We start from the raw sequence: 18,593 nt of genomic DNA, 5'->3' as shown, positions 1-18,593 counted from the left end.
TGAAATCAGTTAAGAGGTAACTATGTTTTTCTTTTCCACAAAATGGTTAGATTCTTACTTTTTATCTCCCACAGTAGACTCTCCACTAGGTTTTACGTTCCTTGTTTCCATAGGAATCATCAGCAAACATTGCTGTATCTATGTCTCTACATTTTTATTTCTATATCTGTATCTGTGATGATCATTATATTTTTATTTTTGTTAAAAAATTATTAACGTTTATTTTTGTGAGAGAGGGAGAAAGAGCATGAGCAGGGGAGGGGCAGGGAGGGAGGGAGACACAGAATCTGAAGCAGGCTCCAGGCTCTGAGCTGTCAGTACAGAGCCTGATGTGGGACTCGAACCCTTGAACCAGGAGATCATGACCTGAGCTGAAGTCGGATACTTAACCGACTGAGCCACCCAGGTGCTATTTTTAAATTAACTTCCATGTGACACTTTTTGTTCTATTATTGACTTATTGATTATTTGTATCTTCATTCCACAAAAAGGACTTAAGATGGCTAGAACCTACTTATCTGGTAATATATGATCATAAAGGAGAAAGTTGGGGAAAAGAGAAAAACATGAATAAATTGAGAAGATGAAGTCAGGGTAATGTCTTACCCAAATATATGCCACAGGTGCTGAAGCACATGTGCACCTTGCGGTAGGTGGGCTACAAACTTAGTCCCCATTTCTAACAATTGATTTAAATGTTACAGAACCTACTGCGATCCCAAGACACAAAGTAGTAAGTTAAGGGAGGCACAGCTGTCCTTAGCACTGAGGTCACAAAGTACACAAACCATGAACATTTGTCCAACACTCACTATGTGATTACGCAGAATGCAGAGATGGCTTCTGACCGAAAGGACCTTCTCGGGACACAATATCACATCCAATAGTTGGGAATTTAAAACTGGCCCCTCAGTGGATGCTCCACCCTGCCTGGTATCTTTGCTGTGTGTGTTGCTCCTCATTCTCCCAGTCCTTACGATGACTTTCTAAAAACCCCCTCTACTCTTCAAATTCCCTAATCCTCTTTATTCATCTCTTACCTTCCCCTGTCTCAGAAAATGACCTACTGCAGAGACAAAACGGAAGCCATCAGCTGGGAACGGAATCTTTCCACTACCGCTGCAAGGGGCCTTCCTCTCTTCTTGGCATGTGCTAGTGGAGCCACTCCACCCTGGTAAGGATAATTCTCCCACTTAGGCTACCCTGTCTTTTGCTTCTCAAAAGCCTGTGCTCAACATGACTCATTCTCTCTTGTGTAGTCATCCTCTCTCTTTCATTAGCACTGAAATATGCCCAGACTCCTCCATCTTAAAAGCAAAACAAAATAAAAAAGCCTCCTGGATTCTGCATCTCTATCCTGGACCAAGTCACTCTCAGTGACCTCCCCATTTACAACCAAAATTCCCAAAAGACACCCTGTGCTCACTGCTTCCTTCACCCTACTTCCTGGTTATCCTTCGATCCATTTCACTGTGATCTACACTTATAAACTATGCTTATAAGATCACCAGTCACCTGAGTGGCACCAAATCCTATGAACATCCTTCAGCTTTGTGATTTCTTTAGTTTATTTTCCAAACAGTCTTCCTCTTTTTTTTTTTTTTTTTTATGCATGAGGCAGAGTACACTCTAGTGGCTCTCACAACTAAAGACCCTTACTGATACTCTGACTCCTCCACCCTGTCTTACACTTCTCTTCTCTTTGCTCTTCCTGGTCCATTCACACTGTCTTCCCCCCCCCCCCCCTCCTTTTCCAGTTCCTTAAGTAAGCTCTCTTATTTGCTACCACAGGGCCTTAGCACATGCTGTTTTGCCTGTCTGGAAATCTCTCCCTCTTTAGTTGAGAGTTTTAATTCTTTAGATTGAGACCAAATGCCCCTTCTTCTGAAGAGCCTTCCCTAGATCCCCTGACTTGATAAGAAACCCTGCTATAGATTCTCAAAGCTCAGCATTGCAGTTTAATATTCTCATAGAGTATCGGCTAGCTTTTTGCCTGGCTTGGTGGTAGGATTTTAATTTTAATTCCAACCACATTCTGACATTCCAAAAACATATTTGATAGATTATTCAAGTAGGATGTGTGTGGCCATTGTTTAAACAGTGGGTAGAACATCCTTTCAAGTCAGAGTGTTTGTCCAGATGACTCACGGGCCTTCCAAGGCTGTCTGAGAACATCTCTGCCTATTGTCTTTATTATGATCGTGACACTTGCTGAAAAACAACCAGGTCAGAGACCCTGAGCCAACGCAGAGGGAGCCTACCTAGATGCTGCCATGGAAGGCCTTTACCTGAGTGATTCATGGTTGCTGCCTCTGGCTGTTGTCTATATGGCTGCAGGGAGATTTACTGGCAGGTCCTCCAATGCCTTAGAGTCAGGCTCTTCATCACAGTACACGCTTCCGTCCCCACCTTTTGTTTTTCATTATCCCTTGAGTTGCAAAGAGTCCTTGTTCTGGTGTACTTGCTGTGTAGGTGTAGGAGGAAGAATACATACAAGTAATATTTTGTTCAGGATTTTGAAATAAATATTAATTTGACACTGTAACCCAGAGGAGGAGTGCAGGGGCAAAGGTACGTTCTGCATTGTCCACATGGGAGAAACAGGTCAAGTAAGCAATAACTATGAAGACAGTTGTAGAACCTGGGCGTGCTGACTTTAAATGTCAGTAGTATTCTTTTCTCTCCTACCATCGATTTAAAAGTGTTTTAAACTCTTCATCTTCTTCTTTTCATGTAAGTTCTTGTGTATGTTTACATTATTATCCATTTTCAACTCAGTGCAGCAAAGATCCATTGAGTGTTGGCCGTATTGAAGATTCTGGGGGATATGTGACAAAAAATGGAAGTTCTTTATGCTTATAATTTGGTGGGAGTGGAGGTGGAGGCAGGATAATGTCACATACTCTGTGACTTTGGTGCCTCATGCCCACCCTGCATAGAATTGATCGGGATTGGCTTAAGGTTTAGCTTGTCTTATATCCCATTCTTGAATTTTTATATATCTTGTGAAGATCTATTCACCTGTTGGACACCAAGTCAGATGACAAAAGAACTTACAAGAAGAAGATCCTGCTGACAAATGACTTTGTCTCTTTTCCTAATCTTGATCCAAAGGGAGGGACAGATGGCAACTGAGCATCGAGGTGGGTCTGAAGGTTGGCAAAGTCAAAGAATTATTTATTAATATTTCAACTTTTCAATATTTCACTGTACAGTATTTCAATATTTAAATTACCCAGCTTGAGGACCTACTGAGAAAACTCTGAGCTTTGTTTTTCACTTCTGCCAACCCATCATGAAAGAGTAGAATGAGTGTTCACTCTCTGTGACATAATACACTGTTAATTGCCTTCCTCAATATACAACCTAGTCATGTGAGATAAAGACTACATTTTCTAGCTTCCATCATGAGTAGCCTGACAGTGTGACTGTACTGGCCAATGAGATGTAACGGCAGATTATGGCCACCTGAGGGAATCTTAAAAGACATGTGGCAGGGTGCCTGGGTGGCTCAGTCGGTTAAATGGCCGACTTCGGCTCAGGTCGTGATCTAACAGTTCGTGAGTTCAAGCCCCATGTAGGGCTCTGTGCTGACAACTCGGAGCCTGTAGCCTGAAGCCTGCTTTGGATTCTGTGTCTCCCTCTCTCTATGCTTCTCTGCCTATCTCTATCTGTCTCTCTCAAAAACTAATAAAAATTAAAAAAAAAAAAAACAACACGTGGCACACCCCCTTTACCTACTTCTGTATGGTCAGTGTGCAAACAGTTGCCTTAGGTCATGGGATGGCATTGAGACAGCTGGTGGAATGTTCATATAGAAGCCTCTGTACCAGATCGGGGGGCTATCACAGAATTTCCTTTAAGGGGGATAAAATAAAAATCAGTCTTTTGAAGGCCATTGTTATCTTGAGGTTTATGTCACAGTCTGCTGAACCCAATGCTAGCTGAATTCCTCCCACTCAGTCACCATTATGACCATCCTAACGCCTGTATTTTTTATTTGTTCCCAGGGAAAGACAACCCAGATATTTCTGTATGTCTACGCCCTGGGGTTTATCCATATATAAGCGCAAGCCATCAGACACTATTATGGCCAAACAGATACAAATAATTTTTTGTTTATTTGTGTGATGTGAAAGGAAAGGACTCAAGGGGAAAATGGAAGGAATTCTGGGATATTGGCTGGATACTTGAGCACTGGGAAGTGAGTTGGGGTTTCAGTTAGTTTCAGTTAGTAGTAGGGTTCTGATTTCACTGAAAAGCAATACCTTTGTGGATACAGGATTTCTCATGGAGGTGGCCATGTGGATGCCCATGTAGACCAGACACTAGATGTTTTAGTCTTGAGAGCTTCAGTGAAGATCTCTGCGCCTGAGGTTGGAAGGAGAAGTATGGTGGTGCCATTTCTTGTACCACAGGTCAAGAGCGTCAGTGACCAAAATAGACTAGCATTCTTTTTTTTTTTTCCCCTCTGGACACCATAGCTCTAGATTTCTTGTTAAAAGAATGGAAGGGGAGGTAATCCAAGAAGGTGACTTTTTTGGATTTCTCAAAATGTTTGTTCTCTGGGGACACTGAGTCAGCTTTGATTCATTTTGGAACCCAAAGAAATGTTACGTTGCTTGCCCCTCATGGAATTATTCACACCATTAGTGTAGGATGGAATGTTCATGATCTCCTTTTCCTCTTTTCTCAAAGCCCACAAGATGTTTCTCCATTAAAAATGTACATCTCATTTCAACCTGCCAAGTATAAAGCATTTAGGATAAATATGTACAGTAGGAGATTAATTACTTAATAAATTCAACACGTAAATTGAACGTATGCTTTGTGCCAGGCACTGTTATAGGCCATTGGGATTCATCAGAGAGCAAAGACAAATCCCTGCCCTTCTTGGAGCTCACCTTCTATCTGGTGGACAGACAGTAAACACAATACATTGCTAAATAGAGAATGCTAGAGGGTGATTTAGTAGGCGTCTCAGAGTGAAGAGACACAACATACTTTTGTTTCCTGGCTGCTTTAAACCCAGAGAGAGGCGAATCTGTCTGTCTTAGTGAAAATGTACCAGATGAGAGAGTACAATCCAGAGCATTTTAAGAAAATGACCCTTTGTAAGCTTACATGGAGAATTCCTGGAATTGTCCAAAACAGTACCCTTAGGTATTACTGAAAATCCTGCCAAAAGTAGCAGATTTGAGAAGCAGACATCTGATCCCAAACATTTTGCAGCTTATAAACAGAGCAGCACATTGACAAGAGGTAAAGACATTAAAAATACAACAGATGAATGAATTTCTTGCTTTCCCGAGGCTAAGGACGGTGGTGAACTTGGGGTGTTAGTGACGATCTCCAAGGAGAGAGATTGATTTCTGTTGGCCTTTGAAATTTTCCCTGTTACAGCAAACTTCCTGAAATGTGTGCAGATTGAGAACACTTTCATCTGGTTAACTAAGAGTGATTATGCTGTGTATTGGCTTTTCTATCGGTCCTGGTCGGTTCAGAGTGAGGATGGGCTTGGCAGCTGCTGTTGGGATGGATCTGCTGAATTTGGAGTGTTTGTCTCAGCAGGTGGCCCTGAGAGAAGGGGCTGAGGAGTAGATAACTAGATGTTATAAGAAAAGATAGAAACACTGACAGCGTGAGGATATAGGACAAGGATTAAGGGTCCCTCAAGTTCCCTCCATTTTGGACAAATGGAGGATGGAGAAGAAGGGCTGGTAAAGGCAAGAGCTGGGAAGGCATTATTTAATATGCCCTGAACTGTGCAGGACCAGGCCAGGGAGAGGGTTCAAGGGATTTGTGGTTTCAAGGAAGGTTGGAAATGAGGGTCCTCCCCTTGGAGTTGAGAGGAGGTGACCCGAGGGGGAGTTTTGACTTGGAACCGAGGGCTGAGTTGGAAGGATGACAAAGAACGTTTAAGGGATTCTGAGGTTTATAGGCTGACTCAGACCACTGCCATAAAAGAGCATTTTCATCCATGCCTGAAGGGTTAAAAATTAGCTGGTAAAATAAAGTATATGCTCTGCTTTGACTGTGGCACAGTTTTTAAAGAGAGAGGTTGACTTTATCCTGGATGTGGGTGTCTCAGGTTATAAATGATCTGACGTATGCTGTCTGCACAGAGCAGGCAGTCTAAATGTTTCTGGATTTGGGGATTCAGAGTAGGTATTGATTCAGATCTGCAGTTCACTGTCTCACTTACTTTCTGCCGTTTTGTCCTCCACTGAGAAATCAGAATATGTTTTCTCTTGGCATAATACATGAAAACTTCACTTAGAACCCACAGATGTTGTTTTCTTGCCATTTTGTATGTTTGTGTGTCTGTGTTATAGTTATATATAGTATACATATATGCTATATATAGTTACAGTTATATGTTGTATATTATTCTATATTATATAGTATGTGAATATATATAGTTATATACTATATAATTCTATACTTATAGTGCCTGAATATATAGTTATATATGGTATATAATTCTATACTTATAGTATGTGAATATATATAGTCATAGTTATATATAGTATATAATTCCATATTATATAGTCTGAATATATATAGTTATATGTGTGTATAATTCTGTACTTATAGTATGTGAATATACATAGTTATAGTTATATGTAGTCTATAACCATATGCTATGTGGTATGCGAATATATATAGTTATAGTTTTACATAGCATATAATTCTATAATATATAGTATGAGTATAGTTTTATATAGTATATAATTCTATACTATATAGTGTGTGAATATATATAGTTACAGTTTTATATAGTATATAATTCTATAATATACAGTTATGTATATATAGTTATATAGTATATAGTGAATATATAGTATATAACTATAAGCTATACGGTATGTGAATATATATAGTTACAGTACCGTTATGTACTATAGTATATATGTATACTGTATATATACAGTTATGTATATATAGTTATATAGTATATAGTGAATATATAGTATATAACTATAAGCTATACGGTATGTGAACATATATAGTTACAGTACCGTTATGTACTATAGTATATATGTATAGTATATACAGTTATATACAATTATAGCCATACATATAAGAAACAAAGTGATAAGAAATATAGTTATATATATTATGTATATAAATTATATGTATGTATACATGTTTTATATGTTATATGTATATAAATATATAACTATATAATTATAACTGTATATATATATAACCATATAGTGTTTCATAACTTTAAAACATTTCATGTGCTTTTAAAAAGATTCATTTTACTCTTTAAACAGCTAAACTTACAGTTTGGAAATGCTATCACTAAGCAGCAGATGCTTGGTGTTTGAGCCACAGGATTTAAATTTTTCCCAATTCAGATGAGGTTTTCTGTTCAGGCTCCAGAAGTAGTTTTCCTTCTCTCTCTCTTTCTCGATCAGTGAAAACATAAATGTAAATACACACACATAAATATATACAGAGATATATATGCACTCTTATATATACACACATACATGTTCACATATCTACCTTTAAAAGACCAGTTGAACGTTGGGAAAATTGAAGAAAATAGCCTCACTATGTTTAAATATGGTGCTTTAGAGCAATTTTCTAATGAAATAATTTGGCACGTTTTTCACTAACCTTTTATCTGTCATCACTTTTTCTAATTTTAATATATTTCACACCCAGACTTGGATTACCACATTTGATTTAAACTCACCCGATTTCCCTTCCTGGGGTGATTTCATGACTCTGGGAACTGAAGCTCTTGGATCAAAGCTTTGCTACATCTCAGCAGCTGTCTTAACCACTCTAGAGAGAGCTGTTTGAGTCCTTCCAAGCGCATCAAAGAGAAGGTGTTAGCTTGCCTTTCTCACCAACCCTGCTCTCAGAACATCTGCTTCCCGCCTCCCATATGCAAGACTCTAAAGAAAGTGTCATAAGAGAGGGCAATTCTGTTGAGAGGGTATATGCTCTCCTGACTGGGACTTTTTCAATACTGAAGGATTTTCTTGCCATTTTGCTCTTAATAAGCTTGAGAGCAGCTCATAAATCATGTTGTACTGGCAAGGGTGCTAGGTAAGGAATCAGGTGGTCTTAATGACTGTCAGCTCTGCCGTGAGGTAGCGTTGTCCTTTTGGGCAAATCATGGGTTCTCTGATTCTCCATTTCTTTATGTATGAAAAGACTTGGTAGGATGTAATGGCCTTAAATTTCTTTAAAATTTTATGATAACAGTCCATTTTTGACACCCTTATTATCATATTGATCTTACATGTATAGACTAATATTTTGCCCTAAATCATTGCTGACTTCATTCCTAATAATTTCCTTGATTTACAGTCTTTTTCTTTGTAAAAATTGAAATTACAAGTTTTGTGCATATAGTGAAAACCATTTGAACACATTTAAACAGAAGATTCATCCAAGTTTTGTTTTATTTATTTTATTTTATTTATTTTATTTTATTTATTTTATTTATTTTGTGTTTGCTCTAAATTTTTCTACTAAAGTATCTTTATCAGATGGCTGTTGAAGAGTTGTCATTACACATTTATGTGCTACAGTGTTGACAACATGATCATGAACATTCACTATAATGTTACAAATTACCCTTTGAAATGAAAAATGTAAGGTCTTATGACTAACCACTGAGTGATTATTTTAATAAATGCAGATGTGATTTTCTAAAAAGTCTTATTAGTTGGACAGAAATAAAAAAGTCCTGAGAGTTCCCAGCTTGGGTGGAGTGTGAAGATATGGAAATGGGTAGGGGCTCCTGGGGAGGGTGGTGGGGGACGGCAGCAGGGAACCCCAGGCATCCTTAACATTTTAAAGACGTGGTAGAGTTTGGTGAGTTCTTTATAGGTTTTGGATAGTAGCCCTTTGTGCGATATGTCATTTGCAAATATCTTTTCCCATTCCATCAGTTGCCTTTTAGTTTTGTTGTTTGTTTCCTTTGCAGTGCAGAAGGTTTTTATCTTCATGAGGTCCCAATAGTTCATTTTTTGCTTTTAATTCCCTTGCCTTTGGAGATGTGTCAAGTAAGGAATTGCTGCGGCTGAGGTCAGAGAGGTTTTTTCCTGCTTTCTCCTCTAGGGTTTTGATGGTTTCCTGTCTCACATTCAGGCTCTTGCACTGTTGGTGGGAATGCAAATTGGTGCAGCCACTCTGGAAAACAGTGTGGAGGTTCCTCAAAAAATTAAAAATAGACCTACCCTATGACCCAGCAATAGCACTGCTAGGAATTTACCCAAGGGAAACAGGAGTGCTGATGCATAGGGGCACTTGTACCCCAATGTTTATGGCAGCACTTTCAACAATAGCTAAATTATGGAAAGAGCCTAATGTTCATCAACTGACAAATGGATAATGAAGATATGGTTTATATATAGAATGGAATACTACTTGGCAATGAGGAAAAATGAAATATGGCCTTTTGTAGCAATGTGGGTGGAACTGGAGAGTGTTATGCTAAGTAAAATAAGTGATACAGAGAAAGACAGATACCATATGTTTTTGCTCTTATGTGGATCCTGAGAAACTTAACAGAAGACCGTGGGGGAGGGGAAGAAAAAAAAAGTTAGAGAGGGAGGGAGCCAAACCATAAGAGACGTTTAAAGACTGAGAATAAACTGAGGGTTGATGGGGGTGGGTGGGAGGGGAGGGTGGGTGATGGGTATTGAGGAGGGCACCTGTTGGGATGAGCACTGGGTGCTGTATGGAAACCAATTTGACAATAAATTTCATATTAAAAAAAGAAAAATAAATAAAGACATGGTAGAGAAAGAGGAGACCTTAGACTGAGAAGAAACATGAAGCAGGGGAGCAAGGAGGGAGAAACTTTCAATAAAGAGAGAGTGGTCAGGACTGCAAAATCTTATAAGGAGGCAGTCTAAAATAAGGTTTTTTTTTTTTTTTTTTTTTTTTAATTTTTTTTTTCAAAGTTTATTTATTTTTGGGACAGAGAGAGACAGCATGAACAGGGGAGGGGCAGAGAGAGAGGGAGACACAGAATCGGAAACAGGCTCCAGGCTCTGAGCCATCAGCCCAGAGCCCGACGCGGGGCTTGAACTCCCGGACCGCGAGATCGTGACCTGGCTGAAGTCGGACGCTTAACCGACTGCGCCACCCAGGCGCCCCTAAAATAAGGTTTTAAAAGGGTCTTTTTGCTAGAAAGAAATCCACCCATGCTACAGTAATTGGGGTTTGCTTTAAGGATACTTTATGGGGTTTCAGGTAAATTCAAGAGCAAACCCCAAACACAACTGGACAACAAAAGGACTAGCTGCTGGGATTTGGAAAGCCACCAGGAACCAAAGCTGTTCTCTCCACCCCTTTCCCAGGGGCCGTCTCTAAGCAGCTGCTTAGTTATCTGTTCCCAGCCAACTCCTTTCTCTGTGGTTTCTTGAATATGGCCACAGTGGCCTCCTCACCAACTGCCACATGTCCTTTGATCTTAGTTCATATTCATGGGAGAGAGAACCTAGCCAAGCTCTTCTTTTTGAGTCTGTACACACATATCGCAAATTTCTGGCCTATCTTATGTGTTGGCTGTCTTTAGATCACATGCCTTCTCTTGGTTAATCCCTGGTGTCTGGGCTGGGGAGTTGCCTGGGGGAGTCTGGTGGTAGAGAGAACATGTAGGTCTACTTGATAAAGCCTGTGGGCCATGGCACAGCAGATACATCCTGAAGGGGTGTGGGCTGCTACTTTAAGTCCAAAGGAGAGGCTCGTTCAGCAGGTAAATTTATCAGCATGTCCAGTCCAAGATCCATTTGATTTAGCTACTGAATTGTACCTCTAATTTTGGAAAGAATGCTTTCCATAGAATGGTGTCAGGTGGCAATCAGATTGTATTGGAATGAGGAGTGAACAGGAGGTTACAAGCGAGCACAGTATTGACTATATATTTTTGCCGTATATAAGTGAAAGAAATAAAAGATGGAAGCCAAAGGAAGTATATAGACCTGATAAAGGACATTTTTAAAAGATTTAATGTGTAAAAGTAATTTTACCTTTTTTTTTTTTTTCTGAATGGAATGAAGGAAAGGTTGAAGATATGTATAGAAAGAGGATGATGGATGTAGTGGAAGGATATATGTAAAATGGCAGGAGAGACCACGTATTTTGTGATATGGGAGGAAAAATGTATCAGCGACATAGGCTAGATTATGCTGCAATAACAAAAAAACCCAAAATCTTAGTGGTTCTTTAAAAAGGCTTAATTCTTATTCCTGCTACATGTTCTACTTTAATCTCTCATCATAGTTACCCTGATGGTGCCAAATGCTTCTAGTTTCTGTCTGTGCCAGAGGGGAAGCAAGGTCTGGAGGGTTTCCCATTGTCGGTTAAATGCTCTGGCCCCAAAGCAACGTGTGTCATTTCCCCTCACCATCCCTGGTAAGAACTAGTTAAGCCATCTCCCAGTACAAAGGGATGAGATACTGTGATCTTAACAAGTATGCCAGAAAGGTGGATAGTTGGGGTGCTTGATGAGCAACCTAATGACTTCAAGAAATAAAGAAAATGATGAGATTGAATGCATGTAGCTCTGTGAGTGGTGCTGAGAAATCGAGGGAGTCCTGTTAGGCAGAAGGCAAGGTGTCCATGTACAGGGAGGGTGAAGGCCTAAAATAGTTGTTGGTGAGGGAGTAAAGAGATATGCAGAGAGGCATTGTAGGTTATTCTTAAGAACATGACTGAGGATGGTGACACTAATCTGCTGATTCCAGATTACTTTCTCTGGTAATATTCATGAGCCCAGATATGGATGGGAAATGTGGATGATTGGTTGATCCAGGATGGGGTTTTCTTGGACACGTGCAGCAGAAGGACATGTGTGCAAGGGAGTTGAGAATATTAGTAAGTATGTGGTTGAATGATGGGTCGTGTGATCTAGGCTAATAGGGAATTTCCTGAAAAGAAGAAAGGATGGTTGGATTAGAGACAATGGAGGAAAAGCAGAACAGGCTAAATTAAAAAAAAATATCCTTGCCTAAGCATCTAAGAATTATTTAAGATAGCAAGTCGGTTAGGATGCTTTGAGCGGGCATTTAGCAGGCAGCCCTATTTTCATGGCTGTCAATGATGAGGGCTTTTATTACTCGCTTACTAAAAAGTATGGAGATAGACCATCTGGAAGTAGGCCCAGTGACTCAGTGATATCATCAAGGACCCAGGTCTGTTTCATGTGTCCACATTGCCAGCCTCCGTGTATTTGCATTCCTTCACAGTCTTGTTACTTCATAGTTGCAATGTGGCTGCCACAGTGCTAGGTACCATATCTCCACACAAAAACAGGAATGGAAGACAGAAGATGAGAGATCTTTGTCCTTGCATTTTTCTGTGTATCATGAATAAAATACTCCCTTTATGTCTGTTAGGTCAGAAGGAGGCACATGCCCACCTGTAGACCAGCCACTGGCTGAGAGCAATGGGATTTCCCTGATGGATTTCAGGTGGATCGTTGCTCATTCCATGAGACTTGGGCCCGTGGTTGCTTGAACAACATTGGGGTTATCTTATCAAGGAGGATGGGACAAACCCCTACTAGAGAACTAATAGTGAGTGCCACAAATAGGGATCTCCCTTGCTGGTAAACGACAAGACTGCATGTCCAGGGTATAAAACTACTATCATAGCTTATTCCGATTAAAAAAAAAAAAGTATAGATACAAGCTTTGAGCCAGCTAAGAAATTCTCACCAAGGGGAAGACATAGTAATATCATGTAAAATTTGAATTTATTTTATACAAGGTTGATTTAACCCCTCAGGACACCTACTGTTTCTTACGTGAAGCTTGTTCTTTGCAAGAACTTCTGCTGGCCGGCTTGCTCTAAGTCAAAATGGCTACCACAAGCCTAGTAAAAGTCTGCCATCATGGAACTAACAGTTCCAGAATAGTAAATGTTCACTAGTCTAGATTGTTCTTTCAAAAAGCTAATGTTTCCTGGCCTTTCATGTAGTGCTTTACAAGTTTTGCGACGTGTAGTGAGGGATAGAAAATTAGTTTGCTCTGTTTTACTTCTTCCCAGTTTGAATAGGAACAGTACCAAATTTACGAATATTGTTCCATTCAACAGACATTCATTTGAAATTTCAATATGAAAAGCGGTTTTTAGGTGCTCCTTGGTATGTAAAAATGAAAGACCCACAGGGCCTGCTCTCAAGGAGCTCCCATCGTTGCAGCTAATGCTTCTTTAATGACCTGGTGGGTGTAGGTAATTATTTGAGCCCACCTTTCTCCACTCCCTGAAACGCTTAGTTTTTAAAGACCCAACATATTCTTTGGGTGTGCTGCCATATCTTTTTTCATATTTTTTGTCTCAATGCTTGATCTGACTGCAGCTTGTTTGTTGGAAAAGCTGAATGTTTTCTTATCCAAGAACTTGTATCATCTCAATCACTGTAAAATTGTTTGTTTTTCATGGTTTATTCTCTCTTCATGGGATTTCTGGTTGTGAAACTGAATAGTGACTTAAAAGATCACATCCTATACCCTGAGTCTGTAGGTTGCTTCTTTAATGCCCCTGATCTTTGAGTTTATGAATCCTGTCTCCTGAGGTCTGAGAAAAATGAGTGGGACTCTGGGTCTTTACCGTGCAACCCACCCGGATGCCCACCATGCATTCCACCTCTTGGTAAGGGTTCGAAACCAAGGATCATGCTAACCGTGCACTTGATGAACAATGGACTGAATTTTATTTTTTATTTTATTATTATTTTTTTCAATATATGAATTTAGTGTCAAATTGGTTTCCATACAACACCCAGTGCTCATCCCAAAAAGTGCCCTCCTCAATACCCATCACCCACCCTCCCCTCCCTCCCACCCCCCATCAACCCTCAGTTTGTTCTCAGTTCTTAAGAGTCTCTTATGCTTTGGCTCTCTCCCACTCTAACCTCTTTTTTTTTTTCCTTCCCCTCCCCCATGGGTTTCTGTTAAGTTTCTCAGGATCCACATAAGAGTGAAACCATATGGTATCTGTCTTTCTCTGTATGGCTTATTTCACTTAGCATAACACTCTCCAGTTCCATCCACGTTGCTACAAAGGGCCATATTTCTTTCTTTCTCATTGCCACGTAGTATTCCATTGTGTATATAAACCACAATTTCTTTATCCATTCATCAGTTGATGGAAAAGGCTCTTTATCATGTATCATTTAGGCTCTTTCCATAATTTGGCTATTGTTGAGAGTGCTGCCATAAACATTGGGGTACAAGTGCCCCAATGCATCAGTACTCTTGTATCCCTTGGGTAAATTCCTAGCAGTGCTATTGCTGGGTCATAGGGTAGGTCTATTTTTAATTTTTTGAGAAACCTCCACACTGTTTTCCAGAGTGGCTGCACCAGTTTGCATTCCCACCAACAGTGCAAGAGGGTTCCCGTTTCTCCACATCCTCTCCAGCATCTATAGTCTCCTGATTTGTTCATTTTGCCCATTCTGACTGGTGTGAGGTGATATCTGAGTGTGGTTTTGATTTGTATTTCCCTATGAGGAGCGACGTTGAGCATCTTTTCATGTGCCTGTTGGCCATCCGGATGTCTTCTTTAGAGAAGTGTCTATTCATGTTTTCTGCCCATTTCTTCACTGGGTTATTTGTTTTTTGGGTGTGGAGTTTGGTGAGCTCTTTATAGATTTTGGATACTAGCCCTTTGGACTAAATTTTAAAAACAGATGCTATATTTGAAAAACTAATTCTAAAAGAAAAAAAAAGAAAGAAAAATGAATTCTAGCTAATTACATATAGGGTTTTGAAGGCTGCATATATGGATATAGGATCTTCCTCTGGGCACCTACAGCACTAGGTACATTGCTTTTTCATTGCTTTCTAGTTGTTCAGTTTTCTATGTCTTCCCCAAATAGTAAATTATGACAGCAGCTGCTGTTTTCTTTGACTGTGAGGTGGACACATTTGCCATTATGTCTTTTATGCTGTGTTCTGAGAGCCTCACATGCCATGTTTCATCATTATTATTTGTTCACAATTAGCCTTTTGCTCATGGAGTGAATTTGTGATTCACTGCCCCAACTCATACTTTCCTCACCCCAATTTCTAGGCCAAATCCAAGGATAATTTGCTACCTTGGCATAATTTAATGAATTATGTAATGAACTAATGAGGTTACTCCATTCTCTCCTGGATCCCTAGGGTCCACAATTCCATCATGGAAGAACTATTCCATCTTTCAGTTTGGGCTGCTGTAACAAATTACTGTAGACTGGGTGGCTTATGAACAATAGAAATATATTTCTCATAGTTCGGGAGGCTAGAAGTCCAACATCAAGGCACTGGTAGATATGGTATCTGGTGAGAACCAACTTCCTGGTTCAAGGATGGCTGTCTTCCTGCTCACATGGCAGAAAGACATAGCTCTGGTCTCTTCATCTCCTTATAAAGGGCTTCACTGTCATGGCTTCATCACTTCCTCATGGACCCACTTCCCAAAACCATCACATTGGGAGTTAGACTTCAAATACAAGTTTTGAAGGGGTATAGCTAGTCCATACAACCCCACTGGATTAAGGCATTGCCTTCTGTTATTACTACTTCTGCAACATTCCCGGAGGCTAACCCATTTGCCTAAGACAGATTATACTGGTTCATTGTGCTTGCTTCCACTGGCCGTGGTGATCTATAGTCTAACCGACCCATGGCTCCGTGGGCCACAGTTGTGGGTTATCGCTGTGCTGGTTCTGGGCCTTGGCCAATTTGTTGTGCATAGTCAGACCATTGACTGTCAACATAAAGCTCAGCGAGTAAGGGAGAAAAGCTTTGCTGTTCATAAGGCATATGAAGCTACCTTCTCCACTCCCTCTATCCATCCCTCCCATAAGTGTTTAGTCGACTCTGCCTCCAAACCTCCCTCCTAGATCAACTATCTTTCTGAGAAAATGATGTTTCAGAATTTTAGCACATTTAAGTCTAAATTATATGGTTTGAAGGTAAACATATGTGAACGTTTGCTCTACCTTGTGCAACAGCTGTTTATGTGAAAAATTATTTGTCAGTTGAAGTTTTGGAAATGTAAGTGTGTTTTAAAGGCTCCAAGGGAAATTTTTACTTAAAGGAATCTAGGAGCGAGGCTCCTAGAAAGTAAAGACTCCATTTTTCTGGGATACAAATAATCACAAACTGTTCTGTGAATTTGGAGTTTAGAGGGTTTCTCTCTCTGTCTCTGGATTTTCATTTTTATGGGTGATATTCTGTGTGCACAAACTGAGATTGTGTTCTTATCACACCATTGGGGGTTATGTTCAAATCATGAAGCAATAGTTCACAGTACAAACCTGAGTTAATGCTCAGACTTAATTAATGAATCCATCAAACTCTATTTCTGTCTCTGTCTCTCACACATGCTAAAACACACACACACACACACACACACACACACACACACACACATTTGTGGCATAAATATAGCTACAAATTATACTGCATTTGAAGTGTGGAAGGAAGAGAGGGACTGTTTAATTAATTCTGACTACAGAAGGAGGCGGAGAAACTTGAGGAATTTTGAAGACTGAAAGTCATAATTGACAAAATGATTTGCAGATCTTGATAGGAATTTTCTCTGGGGACTGTTTTGTCTCTCAGTTATAGCTAGTTTGAAATTTTTTTAGACGGAATGTGAATTTCTTTTTTAAACCATAATGACTCTGGATTCTCTTAGCACAGTTGGTACTATCACTTTGTGCTTATGTTTCATCTACCCAGGGGAATTTATCAAGGAGTCAAAACCTATTTTTTTTAACAGGTCTTTTTGCTAGACTACAGTGATGTTTCTATTAAAAACAAAACATATATGGGCAAGTACATTTAATCTCTGTGTATTCTGAAGTTGCCTTTTCTTTTTGATATTCACTTTGTTGTATTTAATAACCTAATTGCTCAGACTATTAAAGAAACTGGAAAAGGAGGATGGTTTTATATTCCAGGTCTTTAGACATCTTGCTATATTTTTCTGCTTCCAGATAGCCAAGAGGATCTTGGCTTAGAAGGAGGAACTTGACAGATGACTGTTGTCCATCTAAATGAAATCAGTAGCATGTTGTGGCTGAGCACAACTTCTCCTGACATAGAATTTGATTTGTCTCTTTTAAGCAGATTGCAGAGGCATAGAACAATGCAAACAATACCTAAGCAGAGGGTAATCAGTTGTATGTCTCCTGCGAAGAACACAATTGCTGCAGAATGGGGAGGATTCTCTCCATAGTTGCTTTGTATCATCTTAGCCACCTGGCTTTGAATTCTTCATAGGACATAAAACCCAGAAACTAATGAGAGTATTCAGATTTGTGCTGTATTCCACTTGTGGCAACCCAGAGCTTCTGATAGATCTGAGAACAACCAAACTTCTCATGGGAAATCCCAGCGTTTATGGATTTTATTAAGCACAGCTATAAATAATATTAATTATGTGATGGTGGTCACAGAGGCAGATCACTTCTGAAGTTCTCATTTTCTTTTTCTTTTTTGATTATTTAATTTTATTTTAATTCCAGTTTGGTTAACACACAGTGTTATACCAGTTTCAAGTGTACAATATGGCTATTCAGCAATTCTCTACAATACCCAGTGTTCATCATGACAAGTGAACACCTTAATTCCTATCACCTATTTCACCCATCTTCCCATCCACCCACCCTCTGGTAACCATCACTTTGTTCTCTAGAGTTAAGAATATCTTTCTTGATTTCTCTCTCTTCCTTTGTTTTGTTTCTTAAATTCAACAGATAAGTGAATTCATTTGGGATTTGTCTTTCTCTGACTTATTTCACTTAGCATTATACTCTTTAGTTCATCCATGCCATTGCAAATGGTGAGATTTTATTATTTTTTTATGACTAAAAAAAGAATATATATATTATATGATATATTATATATCATATAATATATTATATATAATATATTATATATCATATAATATATTATGTATATTATATAATATATTATATATCACATAATATATTATATATATGTTTTGTTATATTATATATTATATATGTATATATTATATTATATTATATATAATATATTATGTATATATTATATATTATATATAATATATTATGTATATATGTATATATATATGTATTACATATATACATATATAGGGGTGTAATAAAAGGATGTAAAATATGATACAACTATTTGAAATGTTAAGGGAAGAGTAGTAAAATATGACTTCAAAATTAAGTGAATATCAGCTGAAAATAGACTGCTGTATGCAGAAGATGTTATATATAAACTGCATCGTAACCACAAATTAAAAAACAGTAACAGATGAGCAAAAAATAAAGAATAAGGAAGCCAAGTATATCAAGAAAGCCAGCAATCCCTGAAAGAGAAATAGAAAAAAGGATCAAAGAAAAACTATAAAAACACCCACAAAACAAAAAAAATCAATAATTACTTTGAATGTAAATGGACTAAATGCTCCAATCAAAATACATAAGGTGTCAGAATGGATAAAAAAACAAGACCCATCTATATGCTGCCTGCAAAAGACTCATTAAAGACCTAAAGACACCAGCAGATTGAAGTGAGGGGGTGGAGGAACATTTGTCATGCAAATGGATGTCAAAAGAAAGC

The 18,593-nt window shown here is 38.9% G+C and overlaps 1 protein-coding gene and 1 long non-coding RNA gene across 3 annotated transcripts in view; one reads left to right on the top strand and one right to left on the bottom strand.

The window, feature by feature from the left end:
- DTWD2 (DTW motif tRNA-uridine aminocarboxypropyltransferase 2) overlaps positions 1-3,241 on the top strand; it is a 162,103-nt gene extending 158,862 nt beyond the window's left edge. Inside the window, exons 8-9 of the transcript XR_005781261.1 lie at positions 1,056-1,174; positions 3,012-3,241. The gene's annotated coding sequence lies outside the window, so the exon portion shown is untranslated. The remainder of the gene's footprint in view (positions 1-1,055; positions 1,175-3,011) is intronic.
- An 849-nt stretch (positions 3,242-4,090) lies between these two features.
- LOC121010575 (uncharacterized) lies at positions 4,091-7,863 on the bottom strand. Of its 2 annotated transcripts, none has more exons than XR_005781262.1 (2): positions 7,712-7,863; positions 4,091-4,742 (listed from the first exon to the last, which is right to left on the bottom strand). It is a non-coding gene; the product is annotated as an uncharacterized LOC121010575 (long non-coding RNA). The 2 variants fall into 2 exon arrangements; XR_005781263.1 differs by lacking the exon at positions 7,712-7,863 and adding an exon at positions 7,294-7,705.
- Between the last annotated feature and the right edge of the window lie 10,730 nt (positions 7,864-18,593).

Source organism: Herpailurus yagouaroundi, unplaced genomic scaffold (assembly GCF_014898765.1).
Source record: "Herpailurus yagouaroundi ecotype Mexico unplaced genomic scaffold, PumYag 192, whole genome shotgun sequence".
Lineage (NCBI taxonomy): Eukaryota > Metazoa > Chordata > Mammalia > Carnivora > Felidae > Herpailurus > Herpailurus yagouaroundi.
Note: the sequence above shows the minus strand (reverse complement) of the source record. Positions and strands in the feature narration are given on the sequence as shown.